The following is a 27,979-nucleotide window of genomic DNA, read 5'->3' as shown; positions in this document are numbered from 1 at the left end:
TCTTTTACTCCAGGCGGTAGTTCTAGTGTAACAATGCTTTGGTATGTGACTGTATAAGCAGTTACCTTTTAAAGAATCCTTACTCTTACAAAACCTCTGTTTTATTCTTAGTTTCATCGTGGAATTATTCGTCAAAGTAGGCAGTCAAACCAAAATGGGGCAGTGAGAACTAGTGGTGAAGGCTGCTGAGTTTGAAGTAACTTTTTTATTTTTTGGTTGTTAAAACTAGATTAGACTGTCTTTCAGGTACTTCCACTTATTTTCTGTGCTGTCTGTACTACATGGTATCAGTGGTATGTTTTTTTTAAACGTCTGAAAGGGACATAATAGTGCATATGCTAAATCTAACTGAAATCTACCTTTAAAATTTACTTCCATGGGTTTACGTTAGTATATTTGGGCCAATTTTAACTGAAAGCTCAGCAGAATACTGAACGCACTCATTTAGTATTTTCTATCCATGATTCTTGCTGTACCATTTAATTATCCATTTTGTTTCTGCTTTCTGAACAAGAATCCTTTCTCTTCCTTTAAAAATACTTCAGTGTTAATAAAATACTGTGATAGATCTCTGCTGTCTGCAGTTTATTTGTAATTGCTTGGTCAGTAAACACAATTGTTACATAATGATGGACTGTTCCCTGTTACACTGAGGAAAGTGTCTTAATTATTTGTTTATCTTAATGAGTGTAAAAGACTGCATTGCATTTATACCATAGATTGTCTCAGACTGATATTTTGAGGACCCCCCCCCAGATTTTAAATGGGCAGTAACAGCAGATATTACAGCATAAACAGCAGTTTATGGGAAAATCTTTGGAAGGCCAATAGGCTGAATCAAAGTTTCCTTGACTTCCAGGAAGTACCCTACAGTGGGACTGTTTTTCTAACAACAGGAAATTTAATAATAAAGCACTAATGCACAGTATGTCATAGAACTTCCTAAATATGCTAAATGTTCCATAGAAAAAGTATATTCCATTTACAAATAAAAATTAAAAAAAAAAGTGCAACATTCACTATCTGCTTGTTAGCATGTATTTTAGACATGGGACTTAGGCTTGCTTCAAGATGATCAACTCTGATAGTACTGAATATAAAAATGTCAATATAATTATTCATCTCAGCAGAAAATCATTTTTGCTGTTTTTTTCCCTGTGGAGGAGGGGATGAACTGGTTTTCTATTACTCTTTATCATTTAGGTTTTCTATTTTTGCCATCAACTGGGAACATTTCCCAGTTACTTACCTTCCATCATGTATTCAGGAATGGGCCATCTTATAAGAAATCTTAATAAAAGAGATGCCCTGATGAGCCAGTATGAACTAGGGGTAATTCAGCAAAAGCTATTCCTTGACTGATGATCGGGAACATGGTCAGCTTTGGATATAAAGTGAACTACTTAACATTAGAATAATGCTAATCCAGACTGTCTCTAAAGATATTACAAGTATTCAGTTGTAGCAACTTCATATTAAATGCTCTGAATGAGGCATGTGTATATGAACAGATTCTGTTTGTTGTTGCATTGGTGCAACTACAAGAAAATAGTGTTATGCAAATATAAGTTACTATCCACAGACGCAGAACCCTGGCAGCTGTTCTGATCCTCCCTTGTCTGAATCAGCACAATTTTTTTTGAAAAGATACTTCATTGCAATCACTGCTAGGCAAGACAGTGTAATTTGTATGTATAGATACCATCATAGATAATATATTTATGAGCTGTATAACCATGGGGAAATCACAGATTTTCAATTTCTCTTGGAAAATGTTCATTATTAGAAGGTGTTACTGGAGTATTGTTTCTTGTAAGAGAAGAAAATCGAGTTCAAGATTTTAATGAATCTCTTGAGAGAATCATCAGATTTACAGGTTAAGAAAGCTGTAAACATTCTACCGGGAGTAGTCATTAAAGAGAAGATGAATGTGAGCTATCTGTACTTTTCTTACGAAACAGAAATCTTGAAGATGATTTACAAACCAAAAATGTGTTTATCTTTAAATGGTCTGTATTGCTGCATTATATAATGAAATACAAAGTAAGGTTAAAAGTAAGTTTTGTTAGCAAGATGAGATGCAGTTTCACTGCTTTGTTTGGGGAAGTTTATAGGTAAGTCAGCACTGATCAGAATGTTTATGGAAGAAGCCTGAGAATATTGCCTTGATTTCTAAGTTTGAAAAAGCATTAGAGTGGAAAAAAAAGATCCTTCCTGCATAGTTAATCATCTTGGATGACCGTATGTTGAAAATTTGATTTTCTAAGTTGAATAAAAAAGAATTAATAAAAGATCTGTAGATTAAATAAATAAATTTGATGAAAACAGTTCAATTCCCTGGTGAGTTACTTTTTTTGTAAATCAGAAAGTGACAGCATAGGACTGCAAAAAGACTTGCTTTTCCACAAGGCACTTCATACCTTTGATTATTCACCCAGGCTTGACTGAACCAGCAACATACTAGTGAAAAATCATAATTTGTGATGAAATAGCTTGTTTAATCCTTGCTTTTCTTCTGAAGTATTACAGATGCAGTGAAGGGAACAGTTTAGAATATGTTGCTAATAAAAAAAAATTGCAAATATTTTGAATTCATCAAATATTGTTGCTTCAAACTTTTAAATTGGTCATCTAAGACGTGTGAATATTTAATTGAAGTTATCTCCTGCTGCTTCAGAAAGCTCCAGAACTGTCATGAAGAAGCCACTTTGTTTGTAGTTTGGGTGAATTTTTGGCATGAGTTTTGTTTTGTTAGTGTAACTCTTCAATGGAGCACAAATGTACTGAAAACTTGGATAACAACAAAACGTGAACTGTGTCCTAACCGCATCTGTTGAACATAACAACGGTAGTTTTGAATTCATTCAGCTTTTGAATAGGTCACACCCTTTGCAAATAATATGCATAACAAACTGCTGTATTCAGTGCCTCATCATTATGAACAGTGTGTATTTCAGCTGACACAGCCATTCACGGTATGATTTTACTAGTTCCGTACATGACTGTGAGTCTGGGCTTTTTGTCATGCTGTAAATATTCAGTAGTTCAAAACAAAATCACCGTGATAATGAGAGGATTGATGTTTCCTAATACTTTTGTAAAGATTACCTGCCACTGAGTCCTTGAATTTTTTTTAAGATGTGTATGTGCATTTTCCTTTTTTTTTTTATAAGCACGCATGTGTTACTTGGTATCTGTGCGTGGACATGCTGTTGTGGTAAAAGTCTTACTGTTATACATTACTTATATCCTTGATCTGAACTAAACATAGTGCTTACAGGTTTTGGGCAAGCTTCTTCATGAAGCATTCCCAGCAAAATTCATTGCTGAGATACCAATGCGCAGAATACTCTTAAGGAGACTTCCAGTCTGTGTATGATGATGAATGTAAATCAGGACAAGAATAAGGACATCAGGTTTCTTCTAGTTTAAGACTGAAATATCACAGAATGTAAAGGAATATGCTCATTCATGTAGAATCAATTTTGTGATGTAGACTGTTAGTAAAAGATGATTAACAGTCTTGTGTTTTCTAGTGGCATTATCTTTGTAAAAGTAAAGAACATTGAATCTAACAAGCTGTAACACTGATATTTATGACATATACAATGTTCTTTTAGCATGAATTTGCACTTAGACCATCACTTCTCTAGATGACTGGAAAACATTTTGCTAATTCTCATGTATACACTGTCTGCTACCTGTTTCTCTCCCACTGACTCCTTCTTTGCTGCTGGTATGGGCCCTAAAAGCAACATCTTTCGTTATGAAAGCAGTAGATATCAAAAAATTATTTGAAACCCTGTGACTTTTTCCTTCACAAAGGCTTGCAAATGTGGGTTTATTATTATTTATTTATTTTTTTTAGGAAAAATGCCAGCTAGTGCACAGACAGTTTGTCTCTCAGAGCCTAGTGTTAAGGTTAACAAGTTGTCAATAGCTGCATGTTGCCATTATCACAAAACCCTGCTGCTTTCAGTTCAGGTTGAGGAGTCTAATAAGAATGTTCATTGTTTCTTTTTTTTTCCCATGCTTCTCTTCCCCAGCACTCACCGAAGAGTATGTTTTAAAAGGTGAATGGCTTTTGATGGGGTGTTGATGAAATTGTTTCATCTTACTGGCCAGCATGATACTGATAGAACAGCAAATAGTTCACTGAGATAGGGGGAACTACTCCCCAAACCTGCCACTGTTTCTTAAACTATTTATAAGAAGAAATCTAATTTTAGAGTAATTTTATTCTACAAAATTAAATTCAGTGTTAAGAAAGCAGAATATATTTACATTTTGTAGCGCAAGCACTCGTGTAAGACTTTTTATAGCAGTAAAACTGTGCATATCTTGATGGATGTCTGTTGAGACACGCTGACAAAAATGGGTCTTATCTATCATGTATCATTCAAAGTTACAGTATCTTTTTTTTTTCAAAAAGAGAAAACCTATGTGAAGTATTTAATGAAACAAAATATTTTCAGTGCTTAAGAGCTGTTTGCTGTTCTTTTGGGATATCCTATGTATTAGCTTTTCGATATATTGCTCAGTGAAGTGTCAACTTTGGGAAAAGGCTGGTAAATGAATCCTTGTTGGTATATTCTTGTCATCAAGGAATCAGTGTGAATTTGACACTGATCCAGGAAGAGTTAATGTATTGAAATTATGAGTTCTACATGCTCATTTATTTCCAAAAGAAACCACCAACAATGACTGTTAAGAAACTCTAGACTTGGGTGTACTAGGAAATCTGAAGCTTGATGTCATGAATATGTAGAAAAGCATCGTATAATTTGATTTGGAAGAGTGAAAATGTTTCAAGTAGACAAAATAATAGTGCTAACAATGGTACAAGAGTGACCAATCTAACAGACTACCTAGCCAGGAGCAACAAAAGTCCTATGAGACTTCTCTTTCCAGGAGTTTCTGATGCGTCAGAACAAGAAAAGAAAAACAAACTGGGCATTCATGTTATGTGTCAGGAGCTGATTTTCAGTCATTAATTAGGCTATGCCTGTTTCATGTGGGGAAAGGATTAGAGTTCAGGGGAAAAAAAAATAGAGTACATTGTGTTACTCAAGAGCACTGTGTTATGCCATTGTCTGAGATAATGTTGGACCCTACCTTAATTTTGGTAAATTTACAATGGAGCAGGAGAGGAAAAAAAAAAAAGAGCAGAGCCCTAGATGAAAACTTCATAGACGTGAAGACATGGTTGCAGATGTACATGGTCAGCAAGCCAAAGAACTGAGATGAATATGCTGCAATACCAAGGCAAAGTGCCAGGATGAAGCAAAAGTGTTCAAGGAAACCATGGCATTGGAGCCTCATAATAAAGAGAAGCTCTGAAGCAAGACATTCAAATACTGAGGAAAAAATATCCAAGAGCCCTGATACATTTTGCCAAGCTAGCAGAGAGCAAGAAACAAGGCAAAACATTAAATTCTCATGAAGAAGCACCCCAGTGTTGAAGGAAAATGCTAATATGTTCAGATAAAATTGATGTTTCTAATGCAGAGTGCTTAACAGGTAAAAGTTAGGAGTACAATAGCTTCAAACTGAATGCTAGAGCTGTGGAATTTCTTTGGTGCCTTACCCACTGAATACTCACGCATTTTTTGTCTGTATTTATTTAAGAAGTAGCAAGGTGACTATAAGATAAATGGTACCCTGTAACTGGTGTGGAAATCTGGTGAAGGAAAATGAGGTGCAAGAACCGAAGACACTGCGCTTCTAGCTTATTTTCAGGCAAAATGTGACAAAACTGTAGAACAAGGGAGATAGGTATAAATTCATGGAGGCTCAACTCAACCTGAAGTAAACTTGTCTCACTAATAATGGTTGCAGAACCAGTGATGACAATTTACGTGTGAAATTGTATCAGTTGTTGTGGTTCAGTGCACCTTGAAAGGGAATACTGTACGTATTATATACATGTTGATGTCCATAGAGCTGGAAATCTGCCATTTGTCTATGCATTTATTTTCATTAGAAATTGCTGTGTTGCCAATTGTATAGACTATAAACTACCACTTCATGCAGGGACTGACTTAGATTGCCAGCGATACTTTTTGGATAGTTGCAGAGCTCTTCATGAAGATTTTTAGTATGATGCCAGAAGAGACAGTTTATTCTTTCCCTTTTCTCTGTTTTTTTTACAGTTCTGATTAATGTCAATTATCAGTATGACATAAATACTACCTCACTTGATAAGACCTGTGTTGTTTCACTTATCCTCATCTGTTTCTTCTGACAGCAAATGACCTACACTTCCAGAGTACACAACACCTTGTGTTCTGTGCAGATTCTGACAGATTGATTGCAACAGAACATAGATATATGCATTTTGCTCACAGATTCAACATGAAATATGGCAAATGTATTTTGATTACCATCTTTCAGAATGTCCTTTTCATGGAATAAAAGGAGAGGTGTCTGGTGCAAGGTTTTTAAAATCTTTAGAGGCTAAATCACACAGATCCATTAGGAAGGATCCTTCAGGTTGGTAAACAATGATCTTGGGTAAAGATGAAATATCAGCTGCTCCTTCAAGTTTTTGCAACGTTGTTCTTTAGCACTGAATGCATTATAACTCCATAGGCATTGTAAATTTGTGGGAGAATTACTGGAGATTCAGAACAGAATTTGTACATAGTCCAAGTCTCTCTTGTGCAAATATAGCACACTGGAAACTTGGGAAGAATGTAAATGATGTAACCAAGCTCAGCTTCACAAGAGATTTAGAAAGAATATTTAGCTTCCCAGAATGAGATCTGGGCAAAGAAATTTTGTCTTGACCAAAGGCAGCAACTCATCCAGTTTATATTCAGTTGTGCTGCAACTCAAGCCCCTACTTCTGCTCTGTTCCATTCTATCAAAGAAGGATTTTTTTTCGGAAATACCATGTGGTTCTGTTCGACCCAGATGAGTAAAATTAATTAAAAAAAATAATTAAACAAGTTCTGGCATATTGTAATGACATATAAACAATTAAAATACTTAAATGGTGAATCTGTGTAGTAACAGCCAGCTGCAGAATACTTATAAATGGAGTACGTTAAACCATTTAGATAATCCAAATATTATGTACAACAGATCTTGTACTAATTCATTATGAAAACAGCAATTTCATTTAATCATTCATTAGCTATTTATAAGGTGTCTGCATAGTAAGTATGCATACAGATTATTGTTCAGCATGATGGCCAGTGTAATGATTGCAAAAGTGTCACCCATGTGTAATCACTAACATTTGTTGGTTTGTTGTTGCTTTGTGTTTGTTTTTTTTTGGTGATCGCTGTTTTCAACTTAGTAGAGTTACCAAAATGACTGTAGGTTATGGTTCTCAAACATCTATGTGTAATAGAGTGAACGAGTTTGACTTCCTAAGGAAAAAAATACTCTAATTATAACAAGTAATTTGTTGTTCATTTCTGGAATGTATATTTACCGCTTCCATCATTGAGACAGTAAAGCAGCTAGCCGAGAAACACTGTAGAATGTCTCTTCTTGGAGGTTTTCAAGGCTCAACTGGCCACAGCCTGAAGCAGTCTGTCTGGAGCTCAGCACTGGCACATACCTGTGGAGGACATGGGACTTAGAGCACTTTCAGGGACTTTTCTGACATGAACAGTTCTGTGACTTGGTGGGACACTAAGAAGAATGCTATTAGTTGTGTGTTATGTTTGCAAGGTTACTGAACTTGATTTTATTGTAGGATATGATGTTAGACCGTGATTAAACAGGAAACAAATGCAGAGGAAGCAAATTGTGTAATACTCTGTCATTCTATGCTGAGTTATCTTAATCATTGGTATTAAAAAAAAAACAACAAATGACCACCCACGGTGCTTTGTTTTTTCATGTGAATGACATGTAAGTTTCAGCTTCCCTGTTGTGATAATGAGTTTCTTTGTCTTACTGTACTGTAGGTGTAGGGTACTGGAGGATTCAGTTCTTATCAGCAATACGCTGTTTGCTACATACCTTGCATACATATCTGTATAAACCTATTTATCTGATGACTAAAGCTTTGTTAACCTTGATCAATAATTTGTTACCAAAGTTAAAAATATCCAAGGATTTAGGTTACCAAATCAGACCACAATTATAATTTATGTCCCATAACTATTTACTATTGTGAAAGATACACATTTGTATTCCCAAAAATTGCAATGGTCTTAGTTTAAGCTCCAAACAGCTTTAGAACATAACGTAAAATGGTAATACTAATGATAAATGTAAAAATGTGCAAAATCAAACATACAGACCTCTTGCTAAAATTCAGCTGATCATGTACAAATACTTTTCTTCCAAGCCTGGTCACATGCCTATCTGCCTGCTTCAAAAACCAGGATGTGCAATAAATTGCATATAGATTTAGTATGACTGTTAACATTCTAAAAGAGTACTAATGGGATTATTTATCATATCTATTCTCACACCTAAAATGAGTATGTGAAGACTGGAAGAGAAGAGCTTGTGGGTTTTAACAGTCCTGAACCTTGCTACTGCAAATCCCACGTCACGTGGTCCTTTTCATATGTGAACTGACAGAGTATTTACATCTTATAAAGAAAGTGGGAAAGAGTTAAGATTTTGAGTTAAAAGAATCCTTTTATCACGTGCTTGGGAACTTGCATTGTTTTTCTCTTAAGTAAACAAACAAACATTTCTCTTGCCATCAAAGAAATTGATAAATTTTAAAAGTCCATTTCATATCCGTAGTGATGCATCACTTTGTTATATCAACTTTAAATGATTAGATGCAAAAATGTAGTGCTGAGGTATTTGATGTTAGCTAAGTATGCGTTTATTGTGAGGTGTACAGTCTAATAGATAGTGAAAATGCAAATTATTCACAGACCAAGTAGCTGTTGGTTTGTGATGCTATATGCAAGTGCACCTGCGTTAACTTGTATGTTTCCCATTCTAGTTAAAACTGAGCCTGCAATTTGTTGTAAATGTCTGTATTCACAGGTTCCATTTTCAATTTAAATAGATCTATTTTCAACTGTGAGAGTGAAATTTCCCTGTTTAGGAACTCCAAAATGAAAAGACAAAAAAAAAAAAAAACAACGACAACAAAACAAAGCCAGCTTTTTTTAAAAGAAAAACAACAAAATTCAGCAATTGGTAAAATGAAATGGAAGGTAGAGAGAACTGCAAAAGTAGGAGAACTGCAAAAAGCCAGATTCTGAAGTCAGGCATCACGACTTGTGGGCAATGGGTGATGTGGTACAACATGGCACTCAGTCAAAATGAGTATTGCTTAAGCAACAGTGATTGAGCTTAAAGTTGTTGAGCGTTAATGACAGACTGAAAGAAGCTGCTAGCTTGCGGTAATCAAGAGAACCGATCTAGCTGTTAATTGCCAGGAATACCTGCATTGAAATCTTCATTGCTATTGTAACATGAAATTGATGGAAAAGATGGTAGAGATTCTTTTTGTATAACGAACATTCATTTCCTGTTTATCATTTTTTTCAGTTTGTTCCTATTACCTGAATATGTTTCCAAAAATAGAAAAGAGGAAGAAAATTATCCAAAATTATCTGCAAGGGCTTGCATAAAGTATTGCTTTTGCTGCTATCTAGAAGAAAAATACGAGTTACAAGTATTAGGATACAAGTATCAGTAACTGAACTATAAAAACCAGCATGAAACCAACAAAAAATCAGCAACAGTGATACCACAGAGACAAAGGATAGCAAATAAATAAAAGTCTTGCTTTGAGGGCTGCCATGGTGAACTGATAATTACTATTCAAAGGTGTGGAAGCCTGCCATTCACATAATCCACCCTAAAAATTAGTAAGACCTATTAATTGAATTTGACCACATCAGGAAAGTTTTTCAACATACAGAACTGCGGGAGCATTCTGTGGATGCTTAGATCCATTTTGAGTTGGCTGTCAAGGCAACTTTGGAGTCTGGGTTCACCATATTCTAACCAAGAGGCAAACTTCTTTCCTGCGTAGTAACGCTGACACCAGTCAGCAGAAGCATTACAATGCACAGGACTTTCTTAAACAGGGAAGCCTGGTGATAGGTTGCTTTCCACGAAGAGAAGTGGCTAGTGGGACGTCCCCTGTCTGTCTGAATCTGCACCTGCAGGTGTTGAAATGTTGAAAACTCACTGTGAGTTTTCAGTAATCAGATGTGATGTTTATTATTACTATGAACGGATATATTAATCTGTGAACTGAATACACCTCTACACATAGATATACTGTGATTTTAACGTTTACTTTTTTTTTTCAGAAATCTTAGAAGAATCCATACCAAGTAATAGTCATTTAATTTAGACACCACTGGTAAACTAGGAGTCAGCTGATTTTATTTATAGCTCTATGAATCTGAGTGACTGAACTGAGTTCACTATGAATGAGCTGCAATACCTTGTATATTAGATACACCATTTACTTAAATCTTCATTAGGTGTTCAATTTACATTACGATTAGGCAGAAATTACTGATTGAGAAGACATATATCATGGCAGGTATGTACTGTCTGGCAAAATAGAGGGCCCTAAGCTGAATGTTCTATTCCAGTTACATTTCTGATTCAGAAATTGTATTGAAGAGGAGAAGACGTAAAAGTAAACAAAAACAGTAACAAAAATTTGTGCAGACTTAAGTTACAAGTTGAAATAGATAATGCTGTTTTATCTACAGCTTTCAGCCATTAACAACTTGTTTCCAAAACATTCAGTCATCCAGCATAGCCCCACTGTGCTCCCAGTATTTTAGGACTCCATGTGGGAAAATGGCCTCTGCAGGGAGATTTCTTTTGTGATTTCCCCCATACAGACAGCCATGTGAGACCGAACTCATGAGAAGGCTCCAGTGTCTCAGGTATTGTATATCATCGTAATTCCAAATGCTTCAAGCCTCCCTTATGTCAGAGAGGATCTGACCCTTTCTACAAAATTAGTGAAATTATTAGAGCTTTCTCTACAACACATCACTATGGAAAGCAAAAACATTTGGGAATAGCTAGTGCATATATGGAGTATCCTTGTCTTCAAGGAACTTTGAAAGATAATTGCATTACAGTTAGTGGTTCATTTTTAGTTTTTACAACTTAAATTCTGTCACTTCCAAAATGTTCTATTTAAGTTAGTAAAAATGTTTCTGTGGAGAACCATATCATAGAATCACAGAATGGCTCGGGTTGGAAGTGACCTTAAATACCTGTGGTTCCAACCCCCTGCCATGGGCAGGGATGCCACTAGAACAGGCTGCCCTGGGCCTCGTCCAGCCTGGCCTTGACCACCTCCAGGGATGGGGCATCCACAGCCTCTCTGGGCAGCCGGGGCCAGTGCCCCACCAACATACTGACTTGCCTTGCACCCCAAGGAGAACGTTTCTGAAGTGGCATCATTTTACATGCATTTTGGTACTCTGAAATTAGCTTGATGTGAACACGCAGTCGACCTTCCATGCATGCTCTTTTTACACCAGTGCACTTACACTGACTTATGTGAAATTACATCCTGATGAAACATGAAATTTTATTGTCTTTTAGTGTTAATTTGTAACATTAACTTCCAGAAGACTATTACCTGAAGTTTAGAGTGGACTGTTCCTTAAATGCATGGCTGCAGTGAATTGTAATACTTGTCCTTAAAATTATGTAAGGAAAATCACAGACTACTGAGTACTCAGCCCTGAGTCCTGAAATCCTAGAAATGGATTGCGTGGCAGACCATTCGTAAGTAGCAGATTTGGCAACCAGCATCTAATTCAGTTTCAGTAAGCAAGGAAGCCAGTAAGCTAAGTTATGATCTTGTATTCTTTACAAAGCAAATCAAGGAGAAAAAAAAAACACATTTGTTAGTTCAACAGACCTTGGGAAGCTCTTACTTTATAGTGCTGCCTGATTCTGTATGTCATGTGAATATCCTTTTTTTTGCTACTAACAAAGTAATCTCTAAACTACTTTTCAATTTATACTTAACTATGTTGATTTGTGTGTACGCAGAAAAGAAAATGATGAAACTTTAAACCCAAATCTATATTCTCAGAATTTGATATTCATGCAGGTTTTATTGTTGGTGCTGTTTGTTTCTGGTTTTTGTTTGTTTGTTTTTTCATGGAATTTTCATTAAGGTTACTGAAAGAATTACATCCTGGGAAAGTGATTAAATTCCCAAAGTTTCATGAGAAATAAGAAAACTGTATCTTGCTTTTCAATTGTATGTTAATGCTACTGAGAGAGGCATGCACAACTACACACTTGTATATTCAAACCGACCAAAAGATTTGTATGAAGCTGGAGTGAAAGCTATAATGGGATAAGAGTCCACGAGTTATTCACATCCCAGAGGAAATACTTTTTGGTTTGACTTCTGCTTCAACTGCTGAATAATTTTTGCTTGATTTTTTCTGTGGGAAAACCAGCTTTAATAAGAATGTGAACGCATATGAATGTGTGCAAATTAGATTAATTACATGAACATCAACTAAAATTAGTATCATGCGTCCTAAATAAAATGTAACCATTTAGATAATTACTTCGGTTTTTGTTTTGTTTTTAAGGCTAATCTTAAATTTAAGAAGTTACACCTTCGTTTAGAACTATCAGTTAAACTTAATATGGTCTCAGTCGCATTAGTGTGATATAACAAAAATTTCCAATCTCATCTAAATTAAAATACATTGCAGCTTCAACCCACCGGGTTGCAAAATGTATCAGAACCTCACTTCATTTTTTGTTTCTAGGGTAGCAGCACAGAATAATTTATTTCGTTTCAACAGTGCTCTCTAACCTGTGGCAAACGTTTGGTGCCTCATTTTGCCAGATAAATTATACCAGAGGATTTGAATTAATAGAGACATCTTAGTCTGGTGGGGATGAAAAACCCAAAGAAAGATCTGCTTATTTAGTCTTAACTGCTACACAGTAATATACTGTGCACTATACACTGTGCAGCTGTTGAAATCTATATGGTGAACTCAAGCAAGTGTAGAAGGAAAAAAAGTGGAAGAATACCGAGCAACGGTTATTGAGATTGCAGTACTGAAGCTTGAATGAGTGTATTTTATCTGGGAGAATTAGGGGAAATTTGTTTGCTGCATGTTTTCCTCTTTGTACTGTTTCTGAGTTTTCAGTCCGGTGGAGCAACTGCAAAGACTATTTTTTTAGGATTGACAAAAAACAGTGAATGAGAAGGAGAGTTATGTTTGAAGAAATATTTACATGCTTTTCTTTTTTTGGGTTAGATGATTTCTAAAACATGGGTTTTATTTTAAAATTACTTCTGTTGTGTTTATTTCTTTACTTCTTACAGTAATGATTCTCAGCATTGCCAGTATTCTCTCTGACAAATAATACTGGCATGAAATAAATCCTTTGGAAATCAGGGTAATTTGAGTTTTAGAATTTAGATTATGGAGAACCGAAAAGTTCTCATCAGGATTGACTGCTGAAGGTGAGGTACAAACGTAAACTTGCAACGCTTGCCTCAACAATCTAGGAATATGAAGTGAGTGCAATGAATACATTTATTCCTGAATAACCAATAGGAAGTGAAAATAGGTACGTACTTTATGGACTTCTGTTCCTGGCATGAGAAAAGTTACTGTGAGTTTCATAATTCCATCTCAGCAAGTTGGAAAAGAAAAAATTAACATAAAAAATACAGAAGATGACATTACATTCTTAGTGCAGAGTTTGCCCTTTGTTCCTATAGGTGTTCAAAGATAATATTGGAAACACAGAAGTTTGGTTTTGACTTTGATTTTATTTTTAAATGGTTGCTTTTACATTGGTGATAAACAGGTCAACCTACATGAAACCTACCCAACAGAATCAAAACAATTCTCAGAAAACGGGCAAATTTAAGTCCCACCTTTTAGTACCAGTTTTACACCGTAGTATGTATTTTTGTTGATAAATGTAGAGGTGCTTCAAAAACCACACCATATTAAAAAGAAAAGAAAAAAGAAATGAGAAAATGTAATTGGTATAAAAGTTGTCTAAATTAAATTTCTTATTATTTTTCTTTAAATAATTCAGTATTTTGGTGTTAATAATTAAACAGAACCCAAAGTAAGATATCAGCAGGACGTATGTGGGATGGGTGGTAGTTCAAGTTTGATCTAAAAGGCTTGCCTTTGTATTGAAGTTGGGTTGAAGCTTTGATCTATTTATAATGAGTATTCTAAGGGTTTACTAATTATTTTAAACCTGAAGAGAATCTCATAGTCCATTTTTTTTCAGTTGGAAAGGAACCAAAAATAAACCCTGCTGGAATATAAAGGCAGAAAGTCATAAAGTTCAGGCATGTTTTTTAAAGTTAAAGCACGACCGCCTACTGGCTATAATTTCAGATAAGTTTATATTTTCTCTCTCCTTTTTTCGTTCTGTAGCTTAAGGAAAATGTTTGAGGTAGTTCTAACTTTTGACTAGTGACATGGCATCCTTTATTTATTACATCCATTTAAAAAGTTTGTAAACATAAAGTTAAGCTGCTAATTTATTTATTTATTTATTTTGGAATTGCACCTACATAAAACACATATCAATTTCAGTTACCTACTATATTTAATCTTTTAACAAACTAAATTAACTAACATACTTGTTTCTGAGATATTGTGGGATCACAATTAATTTATGAAGGGCTATTGTATATAACATGTTCACAACTACACAGATACAGATTGAAGAACAAATCTGAATTTACTGCTTAGAACATTGCTCCTGATTTCAGAGGGTTTTTTGGAAATCGGATACTTGTGCCTGAACGTTTTAAGTCCATCTGTAAAGGCAGAATACTTATTCCACTTTGTTACAGTTTATTTGTACAATGACTGTGTAATTTCTCAATGGCCAAACTTTCTTTAAGGTCTGCAGATACACAGAACACAATGTCATTTTCTAGAATGATCAGTATGAAGCAGCAGTGAAAGTAATCAGGTGGACATTACAGACTCCTCTAGCTGTATGGCTACAAACACTACAGCCTTTAAGATGCATAGCTGTAACAGCTGTAAATTTCCATTGTCTTTGAGGGTTCATATATACATATTCCTCAAAACACTGGTAACCAGGCTAGGGAGGTGATATAAATTGGCACCACAGCAAGCAGAAATCCATTTAAGACAGTTCTGTAGACTCTGGCTTTGAATCAGTCGTTTCAAAATCTGGAATGCTACATGAAGTTTATTTATTTTTTTTCTCATTATGTGGAAAGTATATTTTCTTACACAGACGTTATTTTAACTTACTTGGTGATGAGGATGAATGCTTTCTCTTGCTGAAAATGCGTACTGTTATAACAAACACTGAATCATTGTTCCTGAACTGAACGTAAAATGGTGTGCTTAACTATGGTAATAAGTGCTGTTTACATCATGTGAGAAATATTTTTTCCATTTGCTTGGAAATTTTCCATTTTTCAAGGTATGCTGCCTAGTTTAACAAATCCATAATACATACAGAATACTTTTTTTCCCCCCTTGAATCAGTATTTGGGATTAAAGATGAACCTATTTTCATGGTTCAAATCATTTTCATTAGCAGAAAGGAAAAACATGCCCAATAAGCCTGGTACTGCTACGAATTATTTAAAATAGTTCTGAGGAGCAGTTTTTGCTTTTTCAATTATGCAGAATGCTCATCAAGTTTTTGTCTTTGATAATCTTTGGCTGATATTAAAAAAACTGACACAGACTTTTTGACCTGACACAAATGTGATTCCTGTGAAGATTTTTTTATACCTTTACCCTGGCACAAGATTAAAGAAATGAAAGTACTGCATCCCACAAATCAAGCTCATATTTATACCTGTATTTTATCCTTGCGATTAAATTTTTATAGAATTATAGAATAATTCACGTTGGAAGGAACCTTGGGAGTCTCGAGACCAATCTCCTCTTGCTCAGAGAGATGTCAGCGCTGAATTCAGAACTGGTTGCTTCAGGCTTTGCCCAGTCAGGCCTTGAAAACATCCACAGAGAGACTCCACATCCTCCCTGGGCAACCTGTTCCAAAGCTTAATTATCCCGAGTGATTTTTTTTTCTTTTTTTTCCCCCTAACCAACCAGGCAGAACCTTCCCTGTTTCAGTTTATGACTGTCTCTTGTCCTACTACTGTGTGCCTCAGTAAAGGGCCCGGCTCCATGCTGGAATCACACGCGGCCTGCGTGTCCTTTTTGCACCCCAGCTCAGCCATGGATTCCCCGTGAAACCAAGCGGGTCTCCCGGTACGTCTGCTCCTTTTCCTGCGTTATCAGGGTGGAGTCCCTGCCTAAGCTGAGTGGCATTCTGAAGTCCAGGGCGTGTGCTCCAATACTTGTCTTCCTTTGTCACCTTGGCATCTTGACGGAGCATCACTTTTCCATGGTCACTGCAGAAATGGTTGCCGCCGATTATCACTCCCCTGGTTAGTTCGTTTGTGCCTAGCAGACCCGGCAGTGGGACTGGTAATTCTGTGCCACCATCTCTGGTTCTGTCCGCTTGGGGTCCAGAAGGACAAACAAGTCTTAAATTATTTCCTCACGGGCTAACCACAGAGCTCGATTATACATCCAGCTTTCCAAAGAGCAATCCACATATTTCATGAACCTAGTTCTAAGCAGTTCAGTTGTCCACATTGTAGGAAGAAAAAGAAATGGTCTTTCTGCTGTGACTTTTTTTAATCACCATTACTGAAGTAGTTCATGAGATGCTATTTAAAAAAAAAAAGTCAGTGGCCCTACTTTAGAAGGAAAAAAAAAAGGCCTTTCAGAGAACCTGACAGTATCATCATGCAAATTAATATGCTGAAATTATTTTTAGAAACTGAATAACCATGTTTATCATTAGTTTTTTATCTATAGCTAGACTGCTGTAACTCATCTAATAGTACATGGTAATCTGTCTGTTCATTAGCATACTTGTAGAACTAGACACATTTTTGCCAAATGCAAAGAGGTATAGCTATTTTCTGCTAATTAATTACTGGTTGACCGTATAAGACTTTGTCACTGGGACCTACCTGGAATGGATAATGAGACAACTTGTTACAGATTCAAATGAATCTAGATCTAAGTGGAAAGTACATAAACCAAGAATATTAGAGTTAGACCTAACTGATGAGTTAATTAGCTGTACCAAGGTAAAAGTTTATGGCTGAAAAGATCTTTTAAGTGTTCATTCACAGGATTTTACTTCCCAGGTGCTGTATTTCAAAGCCATGTAACACACAGAGAGGGTCCATGCAATCTTGAGTTAGTAATGTGAGATTTTTCAATGTAGTTTACTACAGTAAGTGGAGTTTATCCGTGTCATCAAATGCAGCACTCGGGATAAGATTTGCAATGCCATAATATTACGTGGGAGAATAGACCAACCCCCACCTCTCTACAGCCTCCTTTCAGGTAACTGTAGAGAGCGATGAGGTCGCCCCTGAGCCTCCTCTTCTCCAGGCTGAACAAGCCCAGCTCCCTCAGCCGCTCCTCGTAAGACTTGTTCTCCAGACCCCTCACCAGCTTGGTCGCCCTTCTCTGGACTCGCTCGAGCACGTCCATGTCCTTCCTGTAGCGAGGGGCCCAAAACTGAACACAGTACTCGAGGTGCGGCCTCACCAGAGCCGAGTACAGGGGCACAATCACTTCCCTCGACCTGCTGGCCACACTGCTTCTTATACAGGCCAGGATGCCGTTGGCCTTCTTGGCCACCTGAGCACACTGCTGGCTCATATTCAGCCGACTATCCACCAATACTCCCAGGTCCTTCTCGGCCAGGCAGCTTTCCAGCCACTCATCTCCCAGCCTGTAGCTCTGCTTGGGGTTGTTGCAGCCCAGGTGCAGGACCCGGCACTTGGCCTTGTTGGAGATGGCTTATGCCACAGTAAGACCAGGAATACTGCAACAGTGAATCTCTCACATACCACACCAAAATTAACATTGACTCCAATTGGACTAGAGCAATGGGAGTCTTGCCCAAATCAATGGAACATCAATACAAAGCAAAATACAGGGCTGTACTGTTCTTTAAAATTAATTATATCTCTATGCCATTGACTTTACTGGGATTACACTGGGGTAGGCTTTAGTTTGTTTTATTTAAAATACTTTTATTTAAAAATCCGGTAAGAAATTGGGGGGGGGGGGGCTACTTTTCTTTTATGGAAAAAATATTTCTTTTTTCTTTCACTTCTCCCATCCTTTCTGTTTTACTAATGTCAATGCAAAAGGAGATATTTAAAGCTCATAGCTTCCTCTCTGTATAATGTGCAACTGGAAACCATACGTGATAAACCACAGTGCTGAGAAGTCATAGTTTATTGAGCAAAAAGCATACTTAATTGTAATTTATTCTGATTAATTTTACAACTTATTGGTGAGTTCAGACATGCTGTAGTAATCCAGTAGCTAAGGAATATACAATAAAACCGATGTTTTTCTTCTCTGCTCTGTATTTTGCCAACATAGTTGACACGCAGAGAGGGACACATGGTTTACAGCTTGTGCACATTTTCCTTGTGTTTTGGTATTTTGCATCTGAACAACAATTAAATACGTAGTATATAGAAGATAACAGTAACTAGGATATATGCAAAAGCCTTATTCAAAAAATATTAAGCTGTTCTCAGTGTTTGACTTTAATATTTTAAGCAAAATCTTTTTTTCTGTTGTTATATTCTAGTACAACAGCCATTTTATGTAGTAACATATGAAAAATATTTCACTGTTTATAATTTATGTTAGTATAAGAACACATCAATTCACATTCAAGGAAAATTACGCTTTTTCTGCCATCGTTTAAATATATACTACATATAGTGGCAATACATTGAGCAAGCACAGGAATATTCTGTTTATAAGAAGAAAAGTTTTAAAAACATTCAAAAGCAGAAATTTCAGAAAGAACTGAGGTCTATTTTTTATTTACTGAGGTGTATTCGTTATTTAACATAAAAATAAATTTATGTGTAACAACAAAATGAAAAAACGAGAAATGTTTACATACCAGTGACAACTGAAAGTATAAGCAATGTATACAAATAACCTTTAAAAAACAGGCTTTTTTCACTCAGTATTTACGATGTTTAAATTCCCTGAAGACTACCATAATTAGTTTTCTGCCTTACAAGTAATTATGAGCACCTGTAATTTAAAAAAAATATATATATATATTTGTGTCTGAGATACAATCCCTTGGGTATTTTTCTTTTAGAACCTTCCTCATTTGCTCTTCAAAGTTTTTTCCACTAACTTCTACTCTTGGGATACTTTAAATGGAAGAAAATGTTACCCTTCAATTACTTTTAATACCAGATGAGGCCTGAAGCAATACTGAGAATGTTTTTCCTCCCCATGTCATAGGTTCGGGATAGCTGAATATTGCCTGATAAGACAGGGAGATAAGCGAGGTCTGTATAGGGTATAGTTAGACCAAGAGTAGCCTTGAAATGATTTTACATGATTAGCATTTAAGTTCTCTGAAAATGTCATAGCAGAGAGCAACAATGTATGGGTCCCTGTTAATTGCTCTACATGATTCACTCCATGATGGCCACATCGTTTGAAATAATTACAAAGCAAGCAAAAATCTCCCTTGCTGTGAACCCTTGTGACAAGGGATATCTAACTGATGTCTTGCTGTCTACTGCGGGAATGGGACGGTGGTTCCTTTTAAAACTCAGTTTTAATAGAGTTGTGAATTTTCCAAGTAGCTGGATTTTAAGAAAAATATTTGTTAAGGGATGGTAAGCCAACACTAAATATTTTCTCACTGTTCTGTTGCACGCTTTTTCAAAATAGACTCTTTGGGAATTATGCAAAACCACAAATCAGAGCACACTTCTGACACTGAAAACACTGGCCTTATGTTTCTCTACTCTTCTTTCTCCTTGGAAGTGTAGCAGGTCAAACTCTAATGAAATAATTCTTCCATACCTGAACACTGGCATTAGCTTGAGGCCAAAAGATTTCCTCAGTAAGAGTTATTTAATATTAATCTTGCTTACTAGGAGAAACAGCCAGGATAAGGGACGAAGTTCACAAAGAATTGCCCATTAATTTGACGAACCTACAGTGCTGACTATCCTTGAAAACAATGTGCCTCAGTTTCTGTTTTTCACGGTGTATTGATCTTAAAATGATCTTAATATTCATTTCAGCACAGTAGACGAATAGTAGACAAAAATTAAATTTTGTGTTTTCTTACGATATCTTGCAATTTCTGTTCATTGTATCACTAATACAATCCAATGGAACTACTTTATGTAAGCAGATTCTCAGTGACAATTAAAAATCAGTGAAACTGATTTGGTTTAAAAACCACTGTGGTTTAAAGGTTGTCAGAGACAGTACATAACCCTAAATTCACATGAGGGTCAGTAAGTGTCCTTAGAGTATAGAGATGTGCAGCCTTAAGATTTTAAAGCTACAAGTAACATACACAGTACAGGACCTGTCAAGTCTTCTCAAGTCCTAGACAAAATGTCCATCATGAGATACTTCTCAGCTTCCCATGAGGAATTCAGTCCTTTCCACTTCTGTATCCTACTTCTGTAGAAAGAAATGCCAATTGCACAAGCTTAAAGGGGAAAGAAACATGCTGCCCCAGTCTTTGGTCTACTGGCTGACTGGGAGACCAGGAGTCAACAACTGTTGTACAGATGAATAAAAGCCAACTGGCTCTAATTTTTGTTTTCATCCCTCCTTTAATCCCTATTAAAGACAAGGTAGATGCTCTATTTCTGAAGGACAAAAACATCCATACACTGTTTTTAAGCTATAGCAGTTTCAAAATTTCTCTGCCTTCTGTGGCATATTAATACTAAACTGAGAAAAGGTTAATTAATACCAAATCAAGAAGTACAGTATTCTTCAGAATGCTTTTCCTCTGTCCCATCATGAAAATACTTTACAAGAGCAGGAACAGTATGAAGCTATTTATATCAGCCCTACACTTGCCTCGGAAATTACCTATTGAAGAAGGTATTTTTAAGGACTTGTGTTCATTCCCTTTAAGACCCCTTAATTTGCCAGAGACTCAGCTCCACGTGGTAACATTTGACCTGGTTAAAGACTGCATTCAAAGGAGAACTAATCTAGATTCCTCAGCAAGAATATAAAAGAAAGCAATCACTGTCTTTTGAAAACTTGCAGTGGTCGTGGCTGGGTATCTTCACCTTGTGATTGTATTTTCCCAAGAGTCTTTCTCCCAAAGAAGAGGTTGGGATGCTATTGTAATGTCAAATCTGACTCACTGTTACAGTTACTATTAAAAGTTAGCAGCTGTAATTAGTGGAGAATTTTGAAGCTGCAGTGTTGTATTGTCAGTTGTAACAGCTTTTAATTATCTTATTTTTTTTTCTTTAAAGTGATCAGCTTTGCAGAAGTTGAATGTGCTTTTATCATTTTTTACTCTGGAAATGAGCTGACACATTTAATATAATTTAGATAGAAATACTGTTACTGCAGAAAACAATTGGAATCTTTTAACTTTTTAAAGGATTTTGAACACAGGAGACAGCCATAGTGCTTAGAGGGATTTTGCCATCATCCAATTAAAATAGTCCTCCATTCTCTCTAATACCATTCTATCTGGTCTTAAAATGCATAAGACTAATTACATTAGTGCACAGAGGCTTGCATGGCTAATACTATTGGCCATTTCCTCAAATAGAAGAATTAGAAGTGATTAACCACTTTCCAAGTAACACTGGTGTTTCTACTGCAGGACTAGATTTGATACATAGATACGCTGGCATTTCCACGCTCCTCTTGCAGCAGTGCATGGTGCTCGAGCTTCGAACAGATGCAACTGTTGAAAATGCAACTGCCCACTCCATCGTCCCTCCAGCCTGCTTTAGCTCATCAGAAAACCAAAACCTTTTGTTGTTATTCCTAATCTGGTTTTATGCTGAGGATAGAAAGAATAAAGACTGAGCCTTATAGATTAGCCTTATAATAGGACAAGGCTTGTTATGCGTGACTTGACTCTCCTGAAGTCCCTTCCCTCCCTATTAGAAAAATAAGTTTGAGATTTCCAGGGAAGGACCCCGGTTCTTAAAGATCTGAAAACACTTGGTACAGGAGATACTTGTGAAAAAGAGTCTGGTTTAGCAGACTGTTCAGCGGCATGCAGCGATCTAGGAGGCTGGATACAGCTAAAGAAACGCTGTGTAGTATTGTCATTTTTGGCAGGCAGCATCCTTGTCAATATGCATGAGCAGTCAGAAGAATGAGAGAACCTGTCACCCAAGGGATGTTACACGCTGATGACAACAACCAGTCGCAGGTCCTCCACTCCAGACACGTGTGCGTAGATTAAGCAAGTTCCTTAACAGTCATCACTCTTAAAGGAAAACTGCTAGGCAGCACAGGACAGGCAGCATTGATAGTGCTGCCATTTCTGCAGCCAGTATTGACGTTTTCACTTCTTGGATTCAGCTTCATCGTTGATTCCTCAGGACTGAGAAAAGTAAAATTTCTGTCAGCTTCTGGAAGCCCAGCAAAACTGAGAATTAATCCTTGTATCATGATATTGTCCACTGTAGCCCCATTAGAGACCAATTTAGCCCTTGGTTCTTAGTTCTGGGAATGCTCTCTCACCACAGCACGATGGTAGTAGAGGAATTTAACATTCATTCATATACAACGAAAATCCATAATGGGACATGGTCATGTCACGATCTGGTTCATTTACTCTCTTTTTAATTATCACAGGCGTTTGTGGCTCTATCATCCAGTCCCCAGATTTGGGGAGGCAGATAATAAGTAGTAGTTCTATTTTTTTATTTTTTGCTGTTCTTAACATTTGAGTAGGGATATTGTGGATCAAATCACAAAAGCATAAGTTTCCAATAAAGCAGGTATGGATGTGTTTCCTTCACCTTTCTAACACTGGCTACCGTATATCAAGAGAATGAAAATAAGACTATACTGTTTCAGAAAGGATAAATTGTTTTTTACTGTGGAACTTTAAAATTTCACAAAATGCTACAGGGGAATTTGATCGTATTAAATAAAATTTTTAGATAGGTCACGAACACTTAAACTTTGGCAAATGGGAGATTTCACTTGCCACAAAGTAGTCTTTTCTTTCAAACATATTCAGAATTTACTTTCTGTTCTAGGCTGGGAAAAGCGTTATGGGTATAACACGTCAGAGTGATTTTTTTCTTGCTGTAAGTGCCCATCATCAGTAGTAGATACAGCACAGTCTAAATGGATAAAGCTGCACAGCTATATGGTCACAGTCACCTACAGAAGAAGTCTTTGGGAAAGAGAAGTCTTTTTTAAACAGTCCCTTGAGCTAGATTTATAAATAGTGGTTGTGTTCCCTTAAATTTTGGTTCAACACTCAAAAGAACTTTGTTTCACTGAATGCTTTTCATTATTTCTTCTTCACGTGAACTATGTATATATAAATGCACACATGTATGTCATAACTTTACAAAATGAAGCAGAAAGATAAGATTCAGGGTATTATACTTTCCAGAATAAACAGGCTTTAGAAATAGTATTCGACTTGAGCTTCAAGAGCACAGGCTGAGATACCCAGCACTGGATACACATTTCCCAGTGCTGTGGGAACCTAAGTCCTACTGGGGCTTAGGAGGGCTAAAGCATTGGTTCTGCCTAAACCATTTGTGATTTCACTTACTTTCACTGAGACGTATCCAATTAGAATGTTTGAAAATTAGTTTATAGAATTTGAATAATAAAATATTTTCAGTATCTTCTAATAACTTGGAACATAGTCTTACCACAAATATCACTATTTCAGCGAAAGCATAGAGGGTAATGTATAACTGAGTATAGAAACAAAGTCTTTTTTTATGTTGAGGGACTGTTGTCTGCTTCTTGAGATTATTAAATTTTCACTCCAGTGAGTGTACAGGAAAGCAGTATATCACCAAGATGAAATGGAAAGCTTAATAGGCACTGTATCTCTTGATGTTTACAGAAACCTTGCCAACTATCTTAAAAGAAGCTGAATTGGACTCTAAAATACTGACACAAATGAAATTAGGAGGAAATTCCCCTTGCAATGGTAATACCAGATGTGTCATTCACACTATTAAAATTCTACATTGTTCTTCAGTCTATTAGATGAGAAATTACGTGTCCAAGAATAATAGAAAATCTTACTTGCAGAAAAAGATTGCCATTTATTTTTTCAGCAAGAGGTTGAAATTGTACAAGAAGCTTGATTACTCACAAAATTAGTTTTTAAAGAAAATAAGTCGATCTTTCATAACAAGAAAAAGGTGTGTATCTATTCCATATTCAAAAATTTTACAGGAAACTGTCAAAATCCCACTTTATGGGGAAAAAATACTTAATTCTCTTATTTTTGCAGAAGTGTAACAAAGTAAAACGATTTTGATAGCCAGTCAACTGAGGGTAGTGTTAATTCTTGCAAAACTTCTAAGATCGTTATAGAGTACTTGTTACTGTTAGGCACTAGGTGGCCTGCTTGCTAAAACATAACAATGAAGACTTACACAAAGACAATTTGCAAAAGCACTGGGTGAAAATAAATAAATAAATAAATAAAGCATCTTTCATTTTTAATAGAGGATGATACATTTGAACTATCACATGCAAAGTCATATGTGCATATACAGGAAATCTAAAGATAGTACAACCTACTTAAATCCAACTTAGCACACAATTATTTTGCTCTTTTCTTGCAGAGAATTAATATTTAGCTCTCTGTACGTTTGCTTAAGGAAGACCAGGAACTCATTCATGCTTCTAGTGAAAACATTCTTCTCTTACTCTGCAATGTCTTACCAGTGCTGGTGTTGTTGAGATATCTGCCTATATGTGACCTTTTTTCTTCCCAATACTATAAAAGATCAAAAGTGCCCACAGACAGAGAGGATACTAATTATGTATTCTCCAAATCATAAGCTCTTAGTTCTCTTGAGCAAAGTTAAAAACTAGCAAATGAAAGGTAGTAGTAACATTTTAGAAACCTATTTTAGAAAACCTAGAAACCTATTTGGGTTATTGAATTATGCTCAGAAACATGAAAAGGGTCAGTATTACTTAATGCTTCTAAGAAGCAAATGTAAAAACTAACATTTTAGGAATGAGTTGCTCACATATGCTCAATCCAATCTCAGATAGCAGTCTACAAACAAACAACAACAAAAAATGAAATTAAGTAAACAAAGCAGGATCTTGCATCTTTTTTTTTTTTTTTCTTTTAAAAAGACGGCTGAAGGCTGGATTGATCTGTACCCCTCAAGTCTTGCAACCTGAGCCCTGTGCTGGAACAAAATATGATAAACTCTTCATCATTTTCAGCAATTTTAAAATTTTCGGTTGTTCGTTGGTGACTGTCATTAGTGGGGATAAATGCTAACGAGCTTAAGTAAGATAACTTAATGCTTCAGCTTAAGCTTTCGGACATTTTCTTTAAATAAAACAAAAAATTGTATAATTTGCATGATTTTAAATTTTATGAAATAAAATTTTTGATAGCAAGTCTTCTTTAAAAATAGTTGTACTGTTCAACTATATCGTTAAATACTTAACTACAGGTTTATTTCAATAAGATTATTCACCTTCTTAATTTCAGGTCAAATGCAAGATTAATGAGATGGCTGAATTTCTAATGATTGTTTTATCTGTGTCTGATAGAATTCTAAAATATTAGCAGTCAAGGAGAGTGCAAAGCTTTTACTGTTCTCCAGAGACCATGTGAAAAGCATACATCTGAACATAATCTGCATTCCAGACAACACTATTTTGGTCATCAGCTTAGAAATTCGTCTTGCAGATATTTTTTAACTGGATTCCCCTAATGCCTCTGTGTTAAAACTAATAAATGAACAAACAACAGAGAACCCCACTGCACCGATATCTAATTGTATAAGAAAGGATGCTGTGTGACTAGCATAATTGTTTCCTTTTTCTCCTGAAATCTTCCTGAAATCATATGAATTTAAACAATGGATTCTGATAACTGAATATATTTTTCCAGGAACAAACAAACAAACATATCTATCTCAAGCTCGTATTTGTGTGTTTTAAGTCGAGTAAGAGTAGAATAGACCAGCAAATACATGGCAGAATACTCTTGACACAGTAAGTTCCATGAAGACATCTCATTTTTTCTGCTACAAGAAAACATTGCATGACGATAGAAGAGGAACTACAAGTATTTGTATTTTTGTGATTTGATCAAAAAGTGTATGCCTTCACATTCCAGACAAGCCTGAACATAAACCTCTTGAACTGATTTAAAAAAAAATCAGACTTGTCAGTATCTCTCAGATACAGAGAATTATTCTCCATTTGAAAAAATGCAGCATCCATCCACACTGTGCACTAAGGAAAAATACACTTCCTCAAACTCTGTCAGAAAAAGAAAAAAAAATGTGATATGTGGCATACAATCAAAAAAAGCAAAACAAAACAAAAAAAAATCACTAATGCTGGTATTGGCAGTAGTCTACAAATAGATGATATGCATGCTTCTACTGATGCATAGAGACACATCACTGTGAGACATTATACTGCCTCTAGGAAATCATCATCTCTAGATATGAGAAAATAGGTGTCATGTACCAAGTCTCATAAAATACAGTGGAATTGTATTAGACGAATAGGCCTGCAAAGCCCATAGAGACATAAGACATTATATCACTCTTTTTAATAGTGTCAAGTTTGAGAAAGTTCAAAATCTCTCATAATACTTTACAATATGTATGGGACTACTATCATTAAGTTCCAGTAAAGTATTCCAGTAATCTTGTCAAGCCATCTAATATTTGGTTCCTAATAATTATTATTAATAATTATTAATAGGAATAGCGGCTACTTTTCAATACCATAATACTTTAATACATCCAGACCCTATAGCAGAACAGAACAACTGTCTTTGGAAAATTTGCTCTAGGGCTTAATACATACCACAGATGATGTAACCTTGGAATTTTGACAGATTTTTGTAACAGAATAGCAAGTTTTCTTTACTACACACTCTGGGTTTGGATTTTGTAAGTTCTGAGCACCTGTAATTTTACTGGAAATCACTAGCAGTTCTAACTGATAGTTACATAAACACCATCAGAGGTTAAAGATTTGAAATATTATTTTCTCTATTCACACTTAATCACAAATCAATATTTCTAATTCTTACACCAGTAATTGATGGAACAGTTAATCTTATCACTGTTGTTCTTATACCTCATCAAGCAACATATAATTATGTCCTTATGTCATTTGCGTTGATCTTGCTTAAGTCATTCAAAACAACTTTTGTGTATGAAGAAAAACATCCATTTTCTCGGTAGGTCTTAGATTTGGAGGCATAATTAGCTGATGAAAAGGAATACTCTTATCTAGTGTTTTCATGACATTTCTGTTACAACATTAATACAAACATCTAATCTCCAGAAATAACTGAAAAGCCTTTGGTCATTTCTAGTTGACTGAAACAGGCAGAATTATCATAATGGGAAGCATGAAAACTTACAAATGATACAGTATTTAATACAATCCCATGTTATTCAAAGATTCTCTGTGTTGTGATTACTTCAGCTAGTAGGCTGGTGTGTGGTTTTTCATATTTTTTGTGCTCTTTTCCTATCTTTTTTTTTTTTTTTTTGCATTTAAATAATAAGCTGTTTTCAATGGGGATGTCACTCCATTTATATGCAAAATTAGCTTTTTCACTTGGGCTTGTGGAGTACTGGCATGACTTTTAGACAAAATAGGGGAAGACTACACATCTCTTTTAAACCTTAATAGTTGTTCACACTATTCCTTTAAGGCTTTCCTCATTTAATTCTTACTTTCAAGAACCAATATTCCATTTTCTTCAAAAATGTTCTGTGCAGTGCACCAGTAGTGATAAAACGCATCATGGGTCCATAATATTCTCTCAGAAAATGTGCTTCAATATAATTTTCAAAAGCTTTTTCATGAACATCAATGACCTATAGGACTCTGATATACCAATGTATGCTGTTCTCATTATTAATATAGTGGTGTCCTCTTTTTCTCATTAAAAACCTTCAAAG

At 35.8% G+C, this 27,979-nt stretch overlaps 1 protein-coding gene and 1 long non-coding RNA gene across 7 annotated transcripts in view; one reads left to right on the top strand and one right to left on the bottom strand.

Annotated features, from left to right (window-relative positions):
* PCDH11X (protocadherin 11 X-linked) overlaps nt 1-27,979 on the top strand; it is a 490,061-nt gene that overhangs the window by 12,741 nt on the left and 449,341 nt on the right. The gene's annotated exons all lie outside the window — the stretch shown is intronic.
* Nucleotides 1-27,979, bottom strand: part of LOC106037422 (uncharacterized) — a 50,673-nt gene that overhangs the window by 20,269 nt on the left and 2,425 nt on the right. For all 5 annotated transcript variants that reach the window (XR_007168623.2, XR_001208015.3, XR_007168621.2 and 2 more), the window contains exon 2: nt 7,442-7,570. This is a non-coding gene — a long non-coding RNA (uncharacterized lncRNA). The remainder of the gene's footprint in view (nt 1-7,441; nt 7,571-27,979) is intronic.

Source organism: Anser cygnoides, chromosome 13 (assembly GCF_040182565.1).
Source record: "Anser cygnoides isolate HZ-2024a breed goose chromosome 13, Taihu_goose_T2T_genome, whole genome shotgun sequence".
NCBI lineage: Eukaryota > Metazoa > Chordata > Aves > Anseriformes > Anatidae > Anser > Anser cygnoides.
This window is presented reverse-complemented; position numbering and strand designations above follow the sequence as displayed.